Source organism: Mugil cephalus, chromosome 18, assembly GCF_022458985.1.
Source record: "Mugil cephalus isolate CIBA_MC_2020 chromosome 18, CIBA_Mcephalus_1.1, whole genome shotgun sequence".
In the NCBI taxonomy this organism is placed as follows: domain Eukaryota; kingdom Metazoa; phylum Chordata; class Actinopteri; order Mugiliformes; family Mugilidae; genus Mugil; species Mugil cephalus.
Genome location: NC_061787.1, coordinates 9,018,938 through 9,035,921, shown reverse-complemented (window position 1 = coordinate 9,035,921; position 16,984 = coordinate 9,018,938). Strand labels below are relative to the sequence as shown.

The 16,984-nt window shown below is 43.5% G+C and overlaps 1 protein-coding gene across 1 annotated transcript in view; it reads right to left on the bottom strand.

Annotated features, from left to right (window-relative positions):
* plxdc2b (plexin domain containing 2b) overlaps positions 1–16,984 on the bottom strand; it is a 98,271-nt gene that overhangs the window by 64,591 nt on the left and 16,696 nt on the right. The window lies entirely within an intron of this gene.

Below are 16,984 nucleotides of genomic sequence, written 5' to 3'. Positions count from 1 at the left end.
GCATCGCCGACTCTATTTAAAAACTAACTCTGCAGGATAGATTCATGTGGAGAGGTTCTGAAGCTCAGCATGGAGTCTCTGGCAGCCGCCATCTTGGTAGAGCCTGATTCTTGCCCATCTATTGGCTAATTAGTCACGCACCGAACCACCGTGCTCTTAATTGCGTAAAAGTCTGAGCCTGAATTCAATGTAAGCATGTTTTAACATGGAGGTCAATCAGAACGTTGACATGCACGTCAAAAAATGAATTATTGCCTTAATCCAACTATAACTGGACAGTTTAAGCGCATGTAAACGCGTTCTCTTTTAATTTTCTCCATTGCATGTAAACTGAGCACTTTCTGACTTTCTCAGTCAGAAAGTTGAATTTTGGCAATTTAAATATGAAATACCTTGTATCCCACAGTGGGCACATTTACGGTACTGCAGCAGTATAGTTTAGAGTATGCACACAGGAGATAAAAATAAGGAAATGAAATGCCATGGAAAAGTTGCGCGAATGTAAAATAGGTTAATTTGCGGGACGTGCAGTTCTGTACCAACAAAGATTCAGACTATAAACCAGTAAATCATCCCAATTTGCTTGCATGTGTTTCCCCCCCGATGTACACAGAAGATGTGTTTATCTGATGGTCCTGAGACGGACTGCAGACTTGTTTCCCTGCCTCCAGGCTGATGCTCAGCGTTGCCTGGATAAGCTCCTGCACCCTGACGACCTTAACAGGATTAAGCAGCGAGAGACAATTACCAATAAACTTAATTTTCATAGCGCTCGTTCAAAACGCAAAGCCAGCAAAGTGCTCGCGTGCCGCTGCAAACTATGCAAATAGTTCAGGACGAAGGGAGCTCGTCCTCCACGATTACTCTACGTTGGTTCTCTTTTTATGAGACAGAGGCCACTAGGTTTAACTAGCAGACTGTGTTTCCACTCCCCCCCCCCCCCCCTCTCACGCTCACATTTCGCTCTCCTTGCCACCTTCCTCTCTCCGGGCCCCCGACCAGAGGTTCTCCGAAAGGGGAGGAGAGAGGCAAGTGAAGAGGGTTAAGATGCTAATTTGCCCCAAAAGGACGAGGCTGACAGATTTACTTTATAATGAGAGCTGGCAAAGCGGAGAGCGATGGGAGCAATATGCTTGTAGCGGTAGGTGTTGATAAACACTGGAAGACTTTAAGAGGTGGATGCTTTTTGGTCACTAATGCTAAAGAGCAGTGTTCTTGCATATGGAGATTTAAAAAGCGCAGCGTTTATCAGAAATTTAAATATCTCTGTTTCAGCAAAACTTATAAAACTTGTACATACTTTTAACTTGGTTAGGCTGATGTAAAAACAACATAACCTTGAAGAAATTAGGCAAAAACACACTTTCTTCCCCAGTGCATCGTTTCTGACTTGTTGTTCGGTCCCTGCGGTCGTTTTTTTTGGCCAAATATTCACTCACTGTCTCGTTCTCAGCGTTACCTCTAATGTTTCCTGACACTCTCTCTATCCCCGTTGGTCATTAGTCACATTCGAACAAAGTAGCGCCGTCTCCTTCCTGTCAACCGCGGTTATATACGCTAATCCAGGAGGCACACATACTGTTCCACTGGCGCATAAACATCTATTTCCATCCTCTAAAGGATCCTTGTCAGCTCCTCAATATACGGTGGAAAGCTGGCAAACAGTGGATACTTTAAAACACACCATGACCGCGAAATAGGGGCCTCGGATAAATGGCCGCTCCGTTCCCATCATGTTCTTTTGTGAACAGCGGTGATGACTAACCCTTTAAGGGAACACATCCACCTGTAATTCCCCCTCCACCTTAGGGAGGCAGGGATGACGGAATATCTTATTCTCCGGGGCGAAGTCAGGGTCTTTTGTCAAGTTGTTTAGGAGGGCATTGAGGGCAGACCCCTGAGGGACACTTATTTAAAAAAAAAAAAAAAACTAAAAAAAACAGCAGGTCGAGGCGTCTCCTCAGGGTGAGACTGTTCTTCTGCTTTTGTGTGAATGGAAATCTCTTTCCCGTCTGCGTTTCTTTCAGTGCCTGTGAAAACCCCCCCACCCTCGCATACCTTCACCCTGACTCTGCCGAGCGGCCTCGTTGGCCGGACTCACGCCTGTCAACGGCCCTGATTCACCAACACCGAAGGAGACTGTAATTTGGTTCCACCTAAAAACCTTTCGAGGACTTTAAGTCGGCCGTAAAGCCTGGGAATAAAGGTGCTGTCTGCGCCCCTTCTTTCATTCGGCTCCTGCTTGTTTTCCTCCCCCCCCTTTTTTCTCTCACCTGACTCACTGCCGCTGACAGGAAGCCGCCACACATGACCGTCAATGCGTGCTGGAGGTGGCGCGCATTATTCCGGCGGATAGGAGGATAAAAAAGTCACATCCGTCAACGAGTTTTTATCTCCGAGTGTCAGAGCGCTTAATTTAGTGGCCACTAAAAGCTGCTTTATCAGCGCACCAGCAGACTCGGCCAAGCACTCTGCGGGAACTTCATCCAGCGCCGACTCCCCGCGCATGGACTCACCGGGGCCGACAATGGATTAAGTTGATGTGACTATTGCAGAAGCCCCGACTCATTCAATCAGGAGGGACTTTTTAATTTTTTTTCCCCTAAGTGAACAGTAAAGATTTAATTTAATAACATGCACAATAGAAAAATGCGTTTGAGGTCACAGAGAGGGAGAAGGAAAGGCTGTGTTTAGGATAGGAAGCCCCGCCCCCCCAGGTCCAGACTAGTCTGTTGGTAGAGGAGGACAATGATTGAGCACTAGCACCGGATAAAGAGAGGAGGACGATGAGCTCCACCTGGACCCTGGATGTCAAGACTGAAGGTGAACGAGACGGAGGAGGGTTGCGGCAGTTTTGAAACGGAGGAGAAAGCGAGGACGTGATTGGCTGATTGAGATCGTGAGAATATCTGATTGATTAAACCAGAGACTCCCAGAGTCAGCTGATTAAAGGGTCGGGAACGAGCGGGGACTGAGACGGCCTTCCTGATTGAATTCCGCTGTTCAAAGAAAGAAACCGGTCACACAACAAACTCTTGCTTCACATCAAGGGAAAGAAAACGACCGGTTTTCCCTCCGTGTGACTCCAGTCTTGTTCTCTTCATTAGCAATGATTTCTTAGGAATGTTTGACAGGAGAATCGCTCCATCACTATCGCTCGCACTCGCAATTTACGGGAACGCGTTGGGAGCAGCAAAGTAAAAAAGTTCAGGAAAAACTCGACGAAAGAATTGATTTTTAAAGGCCGCCTAACCGGAGCCAAAGTCTTCAGAGTCAGCCAGTCTGAGTCTGAGAGACAGTCCGTGAAATATCTGCCTCCACCCCAAAACAAAAACTTTTTTTTTTTTTTTTTTATTGAACCAGCCCTTTCAAATATTTCATCAGATCACACGTCTGTTATTAATTTCCAGATGAAAACATCTGAGCCTCCGCAAAGAGGTCAGAGAGAACGAGCCTTTTTCAGGAGGGATTTATTGCAGCTGAAATAATAATAACGATAATAAAAAAAAAAATGGGACGTCTCCAAATTGTTTTGTCGGATAAATGTTATCTTTAAATGAGATCTGTGTGGCGAGCCGCGTATTTGTGAACGAGAGCTTGCATCTGCACCTAGAGCCAAAATCCACGGCCAAAGCAGCCAAGGCTGCAAACAAAACTGTAGCTCCTCAAAAAAAAAATAAATAAAAAAAAAAACAATTGTAAAGGGCTTTGATTTCTTTAGAGGTAACCGTCTGCCAAGGTTTCAGCCCACTCACGAACCAAATGATGTTCGGGTTAATCAAAGAGCAGGAGTATGGGAACCAAACATGACGCTAAAATAAAGAGGTTGTGACAGATGAGCTGAGACATTCAGTTTGACTGATGAGCTAATAAAGCAGGTTTAAAAGGAGGTGCCCGCTAGTTTGATCCTATGATGAATAACATGGTTAAACAAGCCTCTCTACCTCTGATAATAGAGGACGGATTATATGCACGTCAGCTTTCATATAAATTATTTCAATACCGACAACTCCGGCGTTTCAAAACATGCCGCCGTCTCCACAGAAACATGCACAACGGTCTGAAATTATTATGCAGAGCAGAGCGAGGCAAAGCGAAGCAAAGCGTGCCTGCCGCATCTTGCATTTTCACACAACCTCCCTCAAAGACGCAGTTTGTCATTAAGCGAACACGTAAAAGTCAAAAGGCTGACAGCGGGAGAAAGTTAAACACAGGTAGACGGGGGAAGGCAGCACCTGCGGACCAGATCCACTTTCAAACGCGGGCCGATCTCGAGATGATGAGGGCGAGACACGAGTTCAGGCATGAAATGGAATCGCGCAGCAGTATGCAGATTTACAAAAGAGCCATTCTTCTTAGAGAAAAAGCTCCCGAAACGAATTTATCGCCGCGACTTTCCCTCTGGTGAGAAGCAGCGAGCGAGCGTCCTGCCTGTCACGGATGCTTTATCTCACCACAAATTTGTTTCGCCAGCAATTAGTCACAACTTTTCAATCTTCCTCAGATTGGAACCACAGATAGAGACGCAAATGACGACAAATGCAGGCTGGATATATCACCTTGCGGATTTTGTCTTTCGAAGAGGAAGGCTCGTTTCAGGATAGACAGATCGTGTGAATTCCGTGCACAGGTGTCAGGACAACAAGGAGGCCAGAGGGAATTAAGATGAGGCGAAATCAGGAGGCAGTCCTGCTTTACATCTTGTGATTTTTAACCTTGACGACCATAAGCGTCTTTTCAAGAGGCTTTGCGGAGAACTGCTAATTTGCCCTCCGAGTGTCTGCTCAAGACAACTAAACACAGAACCCAAGCGGGCTGAGCCACAAAGCGCCCAGAAACATACACGAGCACACAGTATCAAACCCCAAAACATAGGGTTTAAAGTGCCGGAGTCAACCATCGCGGAGTCTGCTGTCACCACCGTGGCTTTCTTCATGTAATTGGTGGTTGTCTTGGCTCCGGCGCTGGTCAGTGCAGGAAGTGTATACAAAAAAAAAAATGCTTTGGCAAAGACACAAACTGACAGGCACGGAGGGCTGCAGGCAGCAAGATTACAAACAGCAGAGTGCTTCTTGAGTCACAAAGGAATTCGGGATTCCAGTCAGGCACAGGGTCTGTCTCATATTTCAGGAGATTGAGTGATAGACTGCAGGACGATGAAGCGCTGCTGTTGGCTCTCATTCCACTTTTCAGCTTTGAGAACGAGCGGGACGGCACAGGCGCCCCGAGGCCTTGAATTACTCCATCATGAGAGAGCCCGGACCTGGCAGGCAATGTATCACTGGACACTGGACCCTCCTGTAACAGATTATTCTTCCTCCCTCCAGTGCAGACCATTACCTCTGTTAATATTACTGTATTCTTACAGGTCAGCGGCTGAAGTCCCCACTGAGAAAAAAAAAAAAAAAAAAAAACCTCAGCAGCTCTCACTCTGCCTAAACCTCCCCATGAAAACACAAAATCAGGCCTCTCACTGATCCCATGGTCCTCTTAGTGCCTGCTTAACAGACCTTAAAATTGGAGACGGTCACATCCAAACAGGTGAATAGAGAGGGATAGGCAGCACAAAAGCCTGCAGTTTCATTCCGACATGCCACATCGCAAACAAAGGAATTCATCCTGTGGGTTTACACACTCTTCGCCCGAGTTTCTGTGGACGGAAAAACACCACACACCTAGCAACTGACACGTACAAAATGGAATAATCACTCTTTCTTTGTTGAGTAACCTTCAAAACGCTCTCGAGCTTCTTCTGAGAGCTCACGTCTCCATCACTTAGATCTCAGAGACTCACATTTCAGGCCACCTCCTCAAACAGGTGCAGGTCTAAATATGAACAACTGCTATGTCAAGTTCAAGTATCTCAGTAGCAACGAGCACAGTTACAAGACCCTGGAATGGAAACAGCTAAATGGGATTCAGACATCTTTAATTCTGTTGTGTAAATGCCACTTCCTCAAATTAAAATCATATCACAGTCATGTGAATGCAAGGCTTTGAGTGACAGGTGGCTGACATTACAGGTTACCAGCCTCCAGCTCTGCTCACGCTCCAACTTTTTCACCATTTTTGACATAACTCAGAGTCACAGAGTCAGAGACTTGGAAGAATGGTGAAGGTCAAAGCCAGCACATCGAGCTTCAAAACATAATCTATGGGTGACGTCCCCGGTGGTTCATCCGTCTTTATGTACAGTTCATGGTGCAATAACAGCAGCCACAGCTCAGGACACCTTCATGTGTTTTATGTCACTGTCAAACCCAGTGTTTTGGGCTTCAAAACAAGCAATCTGTAAAGGCCATCTTGGAAATCTTTATATGCATTTACCATAGTTTTTCCGTAAATAATCAATAACTTGGACCAATTATTCAATCAGAGGACTGGTTAATTTTGTTTAAGTCTTCTGTCCCAAATCATTGTCGGGCAAATGGTTACAGGTTCATTGAAACCAAACGAAAAGTCACTTCTCTTGTTCTTTTCCATGTTGTAATAGTCAGTGGGCAAATATTACCAAAGTGTTGGCTTTCTTTCATATATTACTCGCAGCAAAATGGATTTGTTAGAGTCACAGTATCAGCTGCAGCTTCCAGTGCTAATTTATGGTCTTATATACATATCTATTGATCAGTATTAGCGGCTTAAGCTGATCACATTTACATTTCTGTCACTCTAAAAGCTATCCATCTAAAATATGATAAATAAAGTTCATGTGTGAGAATTATCATGCCTGCTCATAGGCAACAGCCTTTTAGCTGAAGATTGATTCCCTGTAGTGTGAGAAATGACTTGTGTGTGTGTGCGGATGTACTTGTGTCGTCCCGCACTGTGGACTGATTGAGTACCAGCGTGAGTGCTTTAAAAATGTTTTGTCCACTTTTTCACTACGCAGAGGCCTCCAGGCGAGGCCAGATGGGGCCCTTGCACCCGTCTCCATCCTTCTTGCTAATCCATCAGCATCACCGAGCCTCTCACCCCTCCATCCTGCCAAACTTCTCCACACGCCAATGTTCTCAGAGCCGGGTGCTGTGTAAACACACGCAAACAGATCCAACTTCCCATAGTTGGGAGACCGAGGATAATCTTGACGTTATCATTTATTCTTCTAATACGGACTATGGTGATATTCAGTAACTTTTAAAAAGACTCATTGAACCTGGTGACATGATGTGAATACACAACTGAGTGGTGCTCACTTACACTATTACACTATCAACAAGGAAGGGGAGTAAAGGGAAAGCAGACAGTGTGCATGGAAAGGTTGTGGTTTGACAAATATATGCTTTGTGGTGGTAGGTAGCTAGCTAGCTTGCTCGGCTAGGTAACTTGACGCTGGTTTTAGAGCAGCTTTCTTTGAGCTAACTAGCTTGTTGAGATGTCAAACGCCTTAAAGTGATGTGTAGTTCTGACCACCAAATGCCAAAACATAAATTATATATAAGCTCAGAGAAAGATAATTGGGATTAATCAGAGTTAGCTCGCTAAGATTTTAGCCATTAGCAAAATATGCTAGCTACATTAGCCACAGAAGTTAGCCATAAAATTGAGTAAATGATTTCATTAGGACGAATTTTATTATTTTCACACCATTCTTAGGAATATAACAAATAAATTAAGGCATTTTAAAAAAGAAAACATAATACTATAGGCTCACACTGACCAGACTGACCACTCACCGGATTTTTTTTTGATATCACATTCACATCTACAGTAGGTGTCTGGTCCGTGTATCCGTCGGTCATTGGATGTTCCGTTCACGAAAGGATATTAAATTAAATTAAAAAAAAAAAAAAATGAGCTTGATTGATTTTCATTTTAAAATTTAACTGGTCGATTTGCATTTTCTGCTTCTTCAAACAAAAAATATTACCGTTAGAGAACAGAAACAAAAAAGCGCCCGTTTTTATCCCACATTCAACCGGAAGTTGCTGTTTTCAGAGTAAGAGCATGTATGAGGATGGTACTGTGTTTATGGCAAGAACACTCAAAATACATGACTTCTATCTGTGGTTTCCGTGGCCCAGGATAAAATATACGTGATTTTTCACACGGTAAAGCAAGGCTTGTCATCTACAGAAATCTCATAATGTTAACTAGTAGCTAACTATTCCCTGATTATCTGCAGTTATAATTTTTACCTGAAATATGCGCCTTAGTTTTGTCTGCAGTCATGCTGTCTTCGCTGAGACTCTTTTATTTCGAAAAACAACACACTGATCCATGTCCATCAATTTCTGTTATACAGAGCCGTCCTCATACATGCTCTTACTTTGAAAACGACAACTTCCGGTCGCACAATATGAGAAAACAGGCACTTTTTATGTTTGTCTTCTAACTTTTTTATTTTTTGTTTTTAGAAACAGGCTGGTTTTTGAAGCTTTGTTTATCCATTCTCGACCCTGATAAAGAAAAAAATGGCTTGAATTTCAATTTCAATTTTTGAATTTTAAAATGAAAATCAAATAACTGCTCATTTTTAGTTTTTAATGTCCATTTCTGAACCAAAATATACAAGGACCGGGTCCCCAGGGCTCCACATATTGCGATATGCTCGTGTAAACGCTGATATGAATCTTGCCAAGTTGAGATGAATCTTTTACTCCCAATTCAATGTCTCGTCCATCATTACAATTCAACCAACAACACGTACTGTGGTTGTCAAACTGCGCAGTCGGTCAAATTTCCAGCACTAAGGACTCATATACTACTTTGAGATTCCTTATAATCAAACCAATTTGCTGAAGCCATAAATACTTAACATGTGTGAAACAGAACCCCTCTTTAAAAAATATGCGATACACATGTTTTTCCCAAAGATTTGGGTAATTTCCCAGTGAGCAGATGTAAACATACTATAACCGAGATTTTTAATGTTCGCCAAAGATATTCGGAAAAAATAACTTTGGCGAACCGTATTTCCTCCCACCTTCAGCCTCCAGGCACCCACACCCACAAGCCAGCAACAAAAAAACACTGAAAGCGCCAAAAATCCACAGCACCAGCGTCCCACAGAGGCTCACCAACAAATATATATATATTTCCTGACTGCTCCTGCTATATATACAGAGCCTAGGGAGACAAAGAGAACCAGAGGATCATTCCCAGGCCGTGTCATAGAACTGCTGACAATCTGTGAGCCACATCTAAGTCACACTGAGTCTGTAATTGCTTCAGCCTCTTGCCATTCAGCAGTGGAGACCTCAGCCACGCACAGGAAATCAATATTAAATATTGTTTACAACACAGCTTCAGCAGGAGTTTTAGCTGTGCGGAAAACGAGGCCTGCAGAGCAGCATGTAGCACAACAAATGACTCCCTCCAACAATCCCATCTTAAGGGGATTATGTATCCAGAAAAGTGTTTCTCAGGGAGGCGTTTAAAACTCAATCCAATTAAAAATCCGGGTAAATATTTGCAATACACTGATTTCCTATTTACCTACTACTGATTATTACATTAGGAAGAGAAAATACGTAATCTGATTTCTGCTTCATTTATTTTATGACATCTATCTATCTATCTATCTATCTGTCTGTCTGTCTGTCTATCTATCTATCTATCTATCTATCTATCTATCTATCTATCTATCTATCCTTTTGTCAGATTGCATACACCTTTACAAAAATAGTACCTTTCTCTATGATGAACCTATAATTTCTAATTTAATATTTATAATTTATTTTAATGTACATTAAAAACAATGTGTTTTTTGTGTCTTGGCTCTATACAACACAGATTTCCAAATCAACTTATTCCAATTTAACTATTTTCTTTTGTTCATGTACTGTTTTTCATGAGACTCAAGTCATTCAATCTTTCTTGGCGATGACACTCATTGCCTATTTCTGATCTTGTACTACAGGCTTTGCATTTTAGGTTCACACACTAACAGTAGAAGATTGTGTTTCAGCACTGAGACGTTATTCTATGATGATAATAATTGCATTTCAGCAATTTCTAGTTAAATATACAGTTCATCTGTACAGTCTTTAACTGTGATTGTTATTGTACCAAATGGAAGTGATAGCTGAGATAAAAAATCTGTGACTGCAAACAGATGAATAAGCACCTTTTTACATTTCTCTGGTTGTTCCTTGAAGAATTGTGCTCCTCCTTTTTAATAGTTTTTCAAGGATCCTGGCAAAGACATTAATGGCAACGGAAAGAAAGATAGACATCACATTGTTTTGAGGCAAGGTCTCCAGGGTTGAAATAAAACGGCTATAGAGAAAGCAGGTTGTTTAGTTTTATCACTCCTTGTTGGAGACCCTGGACAGATGTGTGTGCAGCTGCAAGCTGTTAACATGTATGAGTGTTTGAGTCAGTGCATCCACACAATGGGAAACAAAGGGTAAGTTATGCACATCCTGGGAGGGAGACTGGCAATGTTGTGTGTCCGGGACTTTATAGTAAGTACAACTCAAAGATGTTCGAGACGCACCATCAAACCAGCATTTGAATCCAAGTGTAGCTGTGAAATTAACTTATTTCAGTGCAGCCAAATGAAAGCAATGCAAGTCTGTGCATCAGGTTCAATTTGAATTGAAAATTAGTGAATTTTAAAACAAAATTCATACTGTATTTTTTTTTTATTAGCTTTTATTTATCAGCAACACCCCAACATTGAGAGAGTTTAGTAGATAGTTAGAAGAGAAGCAACGCTACACTAATGTCTTATGTTAAATATCAAACCGGAGGCACTGGCTAGTTAGCCTAGCTTAGCATGAAGAGGACTACAAACAAGCAACGGCAGTTAGCCTCTAGTTAGCTCTGTTTAATCTAATAATTAAAGACATTTAAATCACATTAAATTGTAATCTTCACATAATAAAGGAAATGAAATGTTATGACATATGACTACTCTACCCATAGGCTAGGTAGCTACACATGCTAGTATACTAGCCCTGCCAGTGTTACTAATTCTGCAGCCATGTAACGTTGGAATAATGTAAAGAACTGGCAATCCTCCAATACTTTTTAATTTTGTTAATGTCTAATGTTTTAAATTGTACAAGCAATGTTTACAATTTCTTTCACAAAATGGGAGATGTTGCCAGCAACTTTTTTTATCTAAAGGTCAATTAGCGGTTTCCACGTCCACGTATTTTGAATTTAATCCACAGATGTAGAAACCCTTGAATTGTCTGTAAATACAAATCAGATTGCTTGGATAAGACGCCGTCTAATTGTCTGGACTTCCTGGTCTTTCAGTCCTTTAAAGTCCCAGGTGAGACAAGCCTACATGTTCCTGCTTGCTCCTTTCCCCTGGGGATACGAGACGGTCGCTAATGTCGATAACCTCAGCAGGCTGCTGAGTCGGTCCTTTCAGAGCGCTGCACGCATTTGTGGTAAAAACCCCCTCAGTGTTAATGGAGGGTGAAATTAGCTAATGTGTTTCTGTGTTTGTAGTTTGTACCATCAATCCCTCAAATATGCCTATTGATCTAACCCAAACATAATTCTGACCCCTGTAGAGGACACAGGAGTAATTGTTCACTTCAGCACTGATGGCGCCATTTGTCTTGCAGCTGAGTCTGCCTTTAATAGAAACAGACAGGTCAGTGCCCTCTGTCAAACAGCTAGAAGACAGGCTTTGAATGCAAATAGGAGGCACTTGTTCTGGCGTTTCTTCCAACTTTCCCTCCTGTTTGTCTCTTGCTTTTTTCGTCAGCCTGCCGGGTGCTTGGTTAGCTGCTCCAGAGGAGAAGAGGAGGAGGAGGAGGAGCAGTGGTTGCGGTTTTGGGAAGAGAGATGGATGTTTCTTGGCGGCCTCAACCCGCACTCACAAACCCTCCCAGGGTGAAATCCACGGACAATGCCACACTTCAGGTGTGCGAGACGTTTGCAGAAATCTATATAAATTTAAGGTCCCTACAATAAAATAAAAAGCACTGTGAGTGGGTTGACATTTTATGGGAACGCTGTGCCCGGAACCCACTCTACCTTGGAAGATCTCCCCTATTCGGGGAGTTTCAAGTGTGACAAGTTTCCCTCAACCCCCTACTCTCCACGCCGTGTTTCTGGGCGCGAAGCCATCGGCGCTGGGCCCCGTGTTCTGCCTCTCCGGGGTTCACTGATCAAACTTAGGGGGCCTCCGTCACTGACGGAGCCTTGGCTAGCATCTTCAGCTTCATATGCTTTACCCAAATTAAAGCAAAGTTGCTCAGTTTTCCAAATATGCGTGAGTATTATTAGCAGTATTTGTTCCACCCGAAATCATTTTGTGAAATATATAGAATATTCTAGTTGTTATGTGGGCTTCAAAGCTTTATTTAAATCCACATGTTTGACAACGTACAGGTGTCTTAAATGGTTGAAAAGAGGAAAAAGGCTGAAGACCACTGCTTTAATCCATGTCTTGTATTTCATAAGAAATAAATATATATATATTTGGTTTGGTCCTTGTACTTGGACCAGGTCATGGAATTTGAAAGGTCTGAGTGAACTTGAGGGTGTTTCCACATCTGCACGTTAGTACGTTTCAGGCCAAAGTCTGTTGTGTTTGATAAGCGTGGCTGTTCAGTAAACCAGGGGGCAATTTTCCATGGTTTTCATCAGTTTGGAAAAAGCGGATTCAGGTTTGTTGAGAATATCATTTGGAGGCAGGCTGTACCACAATCAAGAGAGAAGATTCATTGACTCCACGTTCACTTAATCAAACATGGGTGTGAATTACTAACATGTACAGACTTTTTTCCCAGAGTAAAAATATATAAACGTGGAAACTAGCATGGATGATGCTAGTTTGTAGGGAAGAGTTTGACAATTATACGACACTGTTTGTTGAGCCTTAATCAGAAAGCATCCTTACTGAATTTGTAGCTCAGGTTTAATAACATCAATGTTTATTAGCTCAAGAAATCATTACTCTAATTACAGTTTCGATTAGGAGGAAGTAAAAACCAAGGTTGACCAGTTTGGTCTGTGACCAGCGCCACTTTAATGTGTCTGAATGGTCGAAAAAAGAAAAGTCTAGGGCTGAATTCCTTTCCCGTTACACGAATGACACATGAATGAAACACAACAAACTCCATGTGGCGACGACTTAAAAAGATTTAAGTCTTTAAAGATTTAAGTTTTAAACACTTCAGATGTTCGGAAAACAACCGTGCATCACGACTGACGTTTTTTGCAGGTGATGTGTTGTTTGTGCAGGCGGCCACAGTCGCGTGCATGGTGGGTTGTGATGAAGGAGGGAGGGAGGGAGGGAGGGAGGGGCTGCCAGAGCCACTGTGCACGAGGGGGAAAGACCCCGAGGGACTTAACGATGGACTGAGTAAACGTCTGAACCTGAAGCCGTACCTGCAGCAGATCCTATCCTCCGACTTCACACCAGCTGTCTCCGAAGATTCCACCACAGGAGAGATAATGCCAGGGGCTTTACAGGCAGAAAACACAAGCTCCATTACCCTGAGACAGACAGGGAGGGAGTGCAGTAATGTACCTGAGAGAGACGTAGACTACTGATGCCGCTGTTCGTCCTTTTATAAATAACAGAAGTAAGCAGGAGGTGATTGTCAGGAGGCGTCGACGGCTCGTTCAGCGGCGGTTTTTTAGCAACACTCAAAAATACATACGCAGTGTAATCCCGTCCTTGGGAACAGAATAGAAAAATAAGTTGTTTGACAAGGAAAATAATTGCAGCATTAGCGTGCCATTACTGGCTGGCAAGGAGACAATAGATCAACATGACTTTGGTTTGGTTCTGCTCCAAATGTAGCCACGGTATTTGGCAGATAGTTAGATTATACCCATTTCTCTAATTGATTTCCCATCATTCACTGAGTGGGCTTCAAAAGTTGAAATGAAAAATATTGTTCAAAGCATCATGTAGTGTGTGTGTGTGTGTGTGTGTGTGTGCGCGCGAGGGAGGATCCTGGGTGAGTGCGGCTTCTATTCCTCGCACCGGGTTTTTATCAAACACACAATAAATCTGATAAACCCACAGCGGGGCTGTAGACACGCAGAAGCTTGAATTGGTGATTTGTCTCGGATGAGAGCGCTTCTGCATCCCATCCTCTACAGGCCGCTGGAGGACAATGAGGCAAGGGAGGGTTTTGTGTAGACCTGCTCCACACAGCAGCAGCAGCAGCACGTGTGAAACTGCACAATGACACCCGTGACTCTTTAAAGTCTACGAAGGCTGTAGAATCACGCGTTGGACCGCTGCTCCCTGTAATCAATCCGCTGTGTTGTGTTTATGACCCTGTCAGGTGGGGAACTGGGTCACCGCCCAGACACACAAACCTGCAGCAACACGACGCAGACAGCTGCACGTCTGGAGCTTTGGAAAAATGACCTTGACTAACAAGCTTGTCCTCGTGCTGAAATACACGCAGAAAATCTGCTCTTTTTTTCGCGTGACAAGCAGCAAATTAGTTATTTCACGCCAATTATCGTTAACCGAGGCCGATCCATATCCCGTGTCGCGAACCAAACGCACACCTGCGTTAGAGGATTACTGCCGTACTGCGGCACCGCGCACACGGGAAATCATTTCACTCATTCATACGCGTAATGAAATGCAGACAAGCATGCAAACGCGCATTCTCAGACTGTCATGTGTTATTATCATCCCGCCTTTCAAGGTAACCAGCTTACGGACTCAACATATGGAAACCTCGGCGTTAAAAGTGATTTACTGTACGCACTTTCAGCACATTCATGAAAGAGGCTCCGCGTTAAAGAGATGAAGGGAAAACCCCCAAATATCTGGATGTACTTTGTCGTGAGGGTGTTACTCGTGAAGCCAGTTATGAGTAATGCACCAAAGGTTCATTCAAGATCTACCCTGTGCATGAGATTCATAACTATACACTCAATACGTGTTGGGGTTTTTTTCCATAAAAATGACCTGTACCTCGCAGGTAAAATAAATAAATAAATACCATGATTTTAGGTGAGATCTGCAGAAAGACTTTTTGAGAAGCTGTACGAGAAATAATAAGAGCTAAACATTAGCACCTCAGTTGACACCATTATCTAAATGGTTTAATTGGATAATTACACATAACCCACTGTCAAACCACAGCCAAGCTGTTTCTCACTGTTTTCAATCTTTATCCTAGCCAAGATATGCTAACCAGCAGGAGTTTCATATTTGCTCTACACTTGCGGTGAGATAGAAAATACGTTTACAACTCGAAACGTCAAATGTTTTTAAGCCAGCGTTTGCGTTTTTAACCTGTGTCTGTTTAATCTTTATGTGACTCTCTGAACAGGAGAGAATAAATTTGAAAACTTCAGAACTGAGACAGACTGAGCGGAGGACCCAGAAGATCATTTAGCCTCAACCTGATCCGGGAACTGATGCCACACAAACCGATGTAAGAATTTATTTAGTGTTCAGAAAAGGCTGAGGCTATTCAAAGCCCAGGAAAAGTCTGATGTTTTAGGACTAACAAAGCCTTCACATCTGCAGCAGAGCGAGGGAGTACGAGGGGAGTAGTGGAAAAAACAGGCTTGTTCAAAAACAACACATCTGTAAAAAATTCAGCTTTTTTTTTTTTTTAAATAAAAAGCCTCAGATTTTCATGACAGCGGTGGAGGCTGAGGAGCGTGGGCTCTTTTTCGCCTGCAACCATGTGAACGCGTGTGTGTCAACTGTTTCTGTTTATTTGGCTGAGTGTGCAGAGGGAGATGTGGCGGATCAAGGGAAAACGCACGGGAAAACTGTAACAGACTCGACTCCGGCAACAAAAGATAAGAGTCCTCGAGGTTGAACTTTGGCCTCTGAGGGAGCAACGTGAGCTCCGCCGTTCCCGTAACGCAACATTTCGAGTCCACATGCGCTCTCCGGCGACCTTTTAAAAGTTGCAGCCGTGGAACATTAGTTTCACGGAGGAGCCTTGCAGCTGAAGTTTATGAATCTTCAGGATGGCAGAAAGGAAGCCGGTGACGCTCCAGCTGTTCGGCTCCATGAGCTCAGGCCCTGATGCTGTTCCTCCACGGCTCATATTCCCTCTCAAAACTGTCCCTCTACGCGTTTATCGTCCTCTCAAGGCCAGCGCTCTTTTTTCCCCCCCTGTGAGACAGATGTGCATTGCTCTTTTTGCTTCCTTCCCTGCAAATGCCAGACATCGAAACAGCCGACGGGAGGAGGAGGCTCATCAACAGGAAAGTGCTAAATGTGCAGTTAAATTGATTTACTACAATATCTGACCAGTCCCAGAAAATCTCATCATCTCAAAGCTGCCAAATCTCCATGAAAAATGAAGGGAATCCCCCAAAAATTCGAGGAGCAGACTCTCATAAACACACACACCGTTTGACCGGTCAAGTGCAATCAGAGCCGAGGCCGTCAGGTTCTCGTAGTGATGCCACTCCATAAAGAAAGTCGTCCGGACGCGCGGGGTCAAATTATCACCGCCAATGACTCCGCTGTCCACTGCAGCCCCGCCGCCGAGTCGGACAGTCGGGGTGTCAGGCGGTCGGGTGCTTTTCATTACCATCCTGTCAGCGAGCGCTGAGTGAGTGCAGCCTCATATCAGGCCGGATGTGTCGCCTGTCATGTCGCGACCGGGTCCTGTCACGGCAAATCTGTCACGGGACGCAAACGCCGCGGGGGGTTAAGCACAGAAATCCCAGAAGGGATTTTAGCGGAGGTACAACCGGAGGGGATACGGCAATGAACAGACAGCACTGACGCAAGAGACTTCAAATTTGGACAAATAAAAAAAAAAAAATCACGAAGCCTAGAGACAACATGTCAAACCTGCAGTTCCTCTGAACTGCGTGGCGTTTTAGCATCTTTTAGCTCATAGTTTTGACTTCACTGCACACTTTTCTTATGCCTTTGGGACCTGGAAGAATCAAAAAAAAGAAAAAACAACTTTTAACTTTCTGCCCAGCACCAAACCACAAACCGGCACAGCTGAAACACAGCGGACTATTTATTAGACAAATATTTCCCACAAGTGAGCTAAAATAAGAGCTATTTGGAGGACAACAACCCAACTCTAACTGAAAGCTAATGTTTCCCCACATT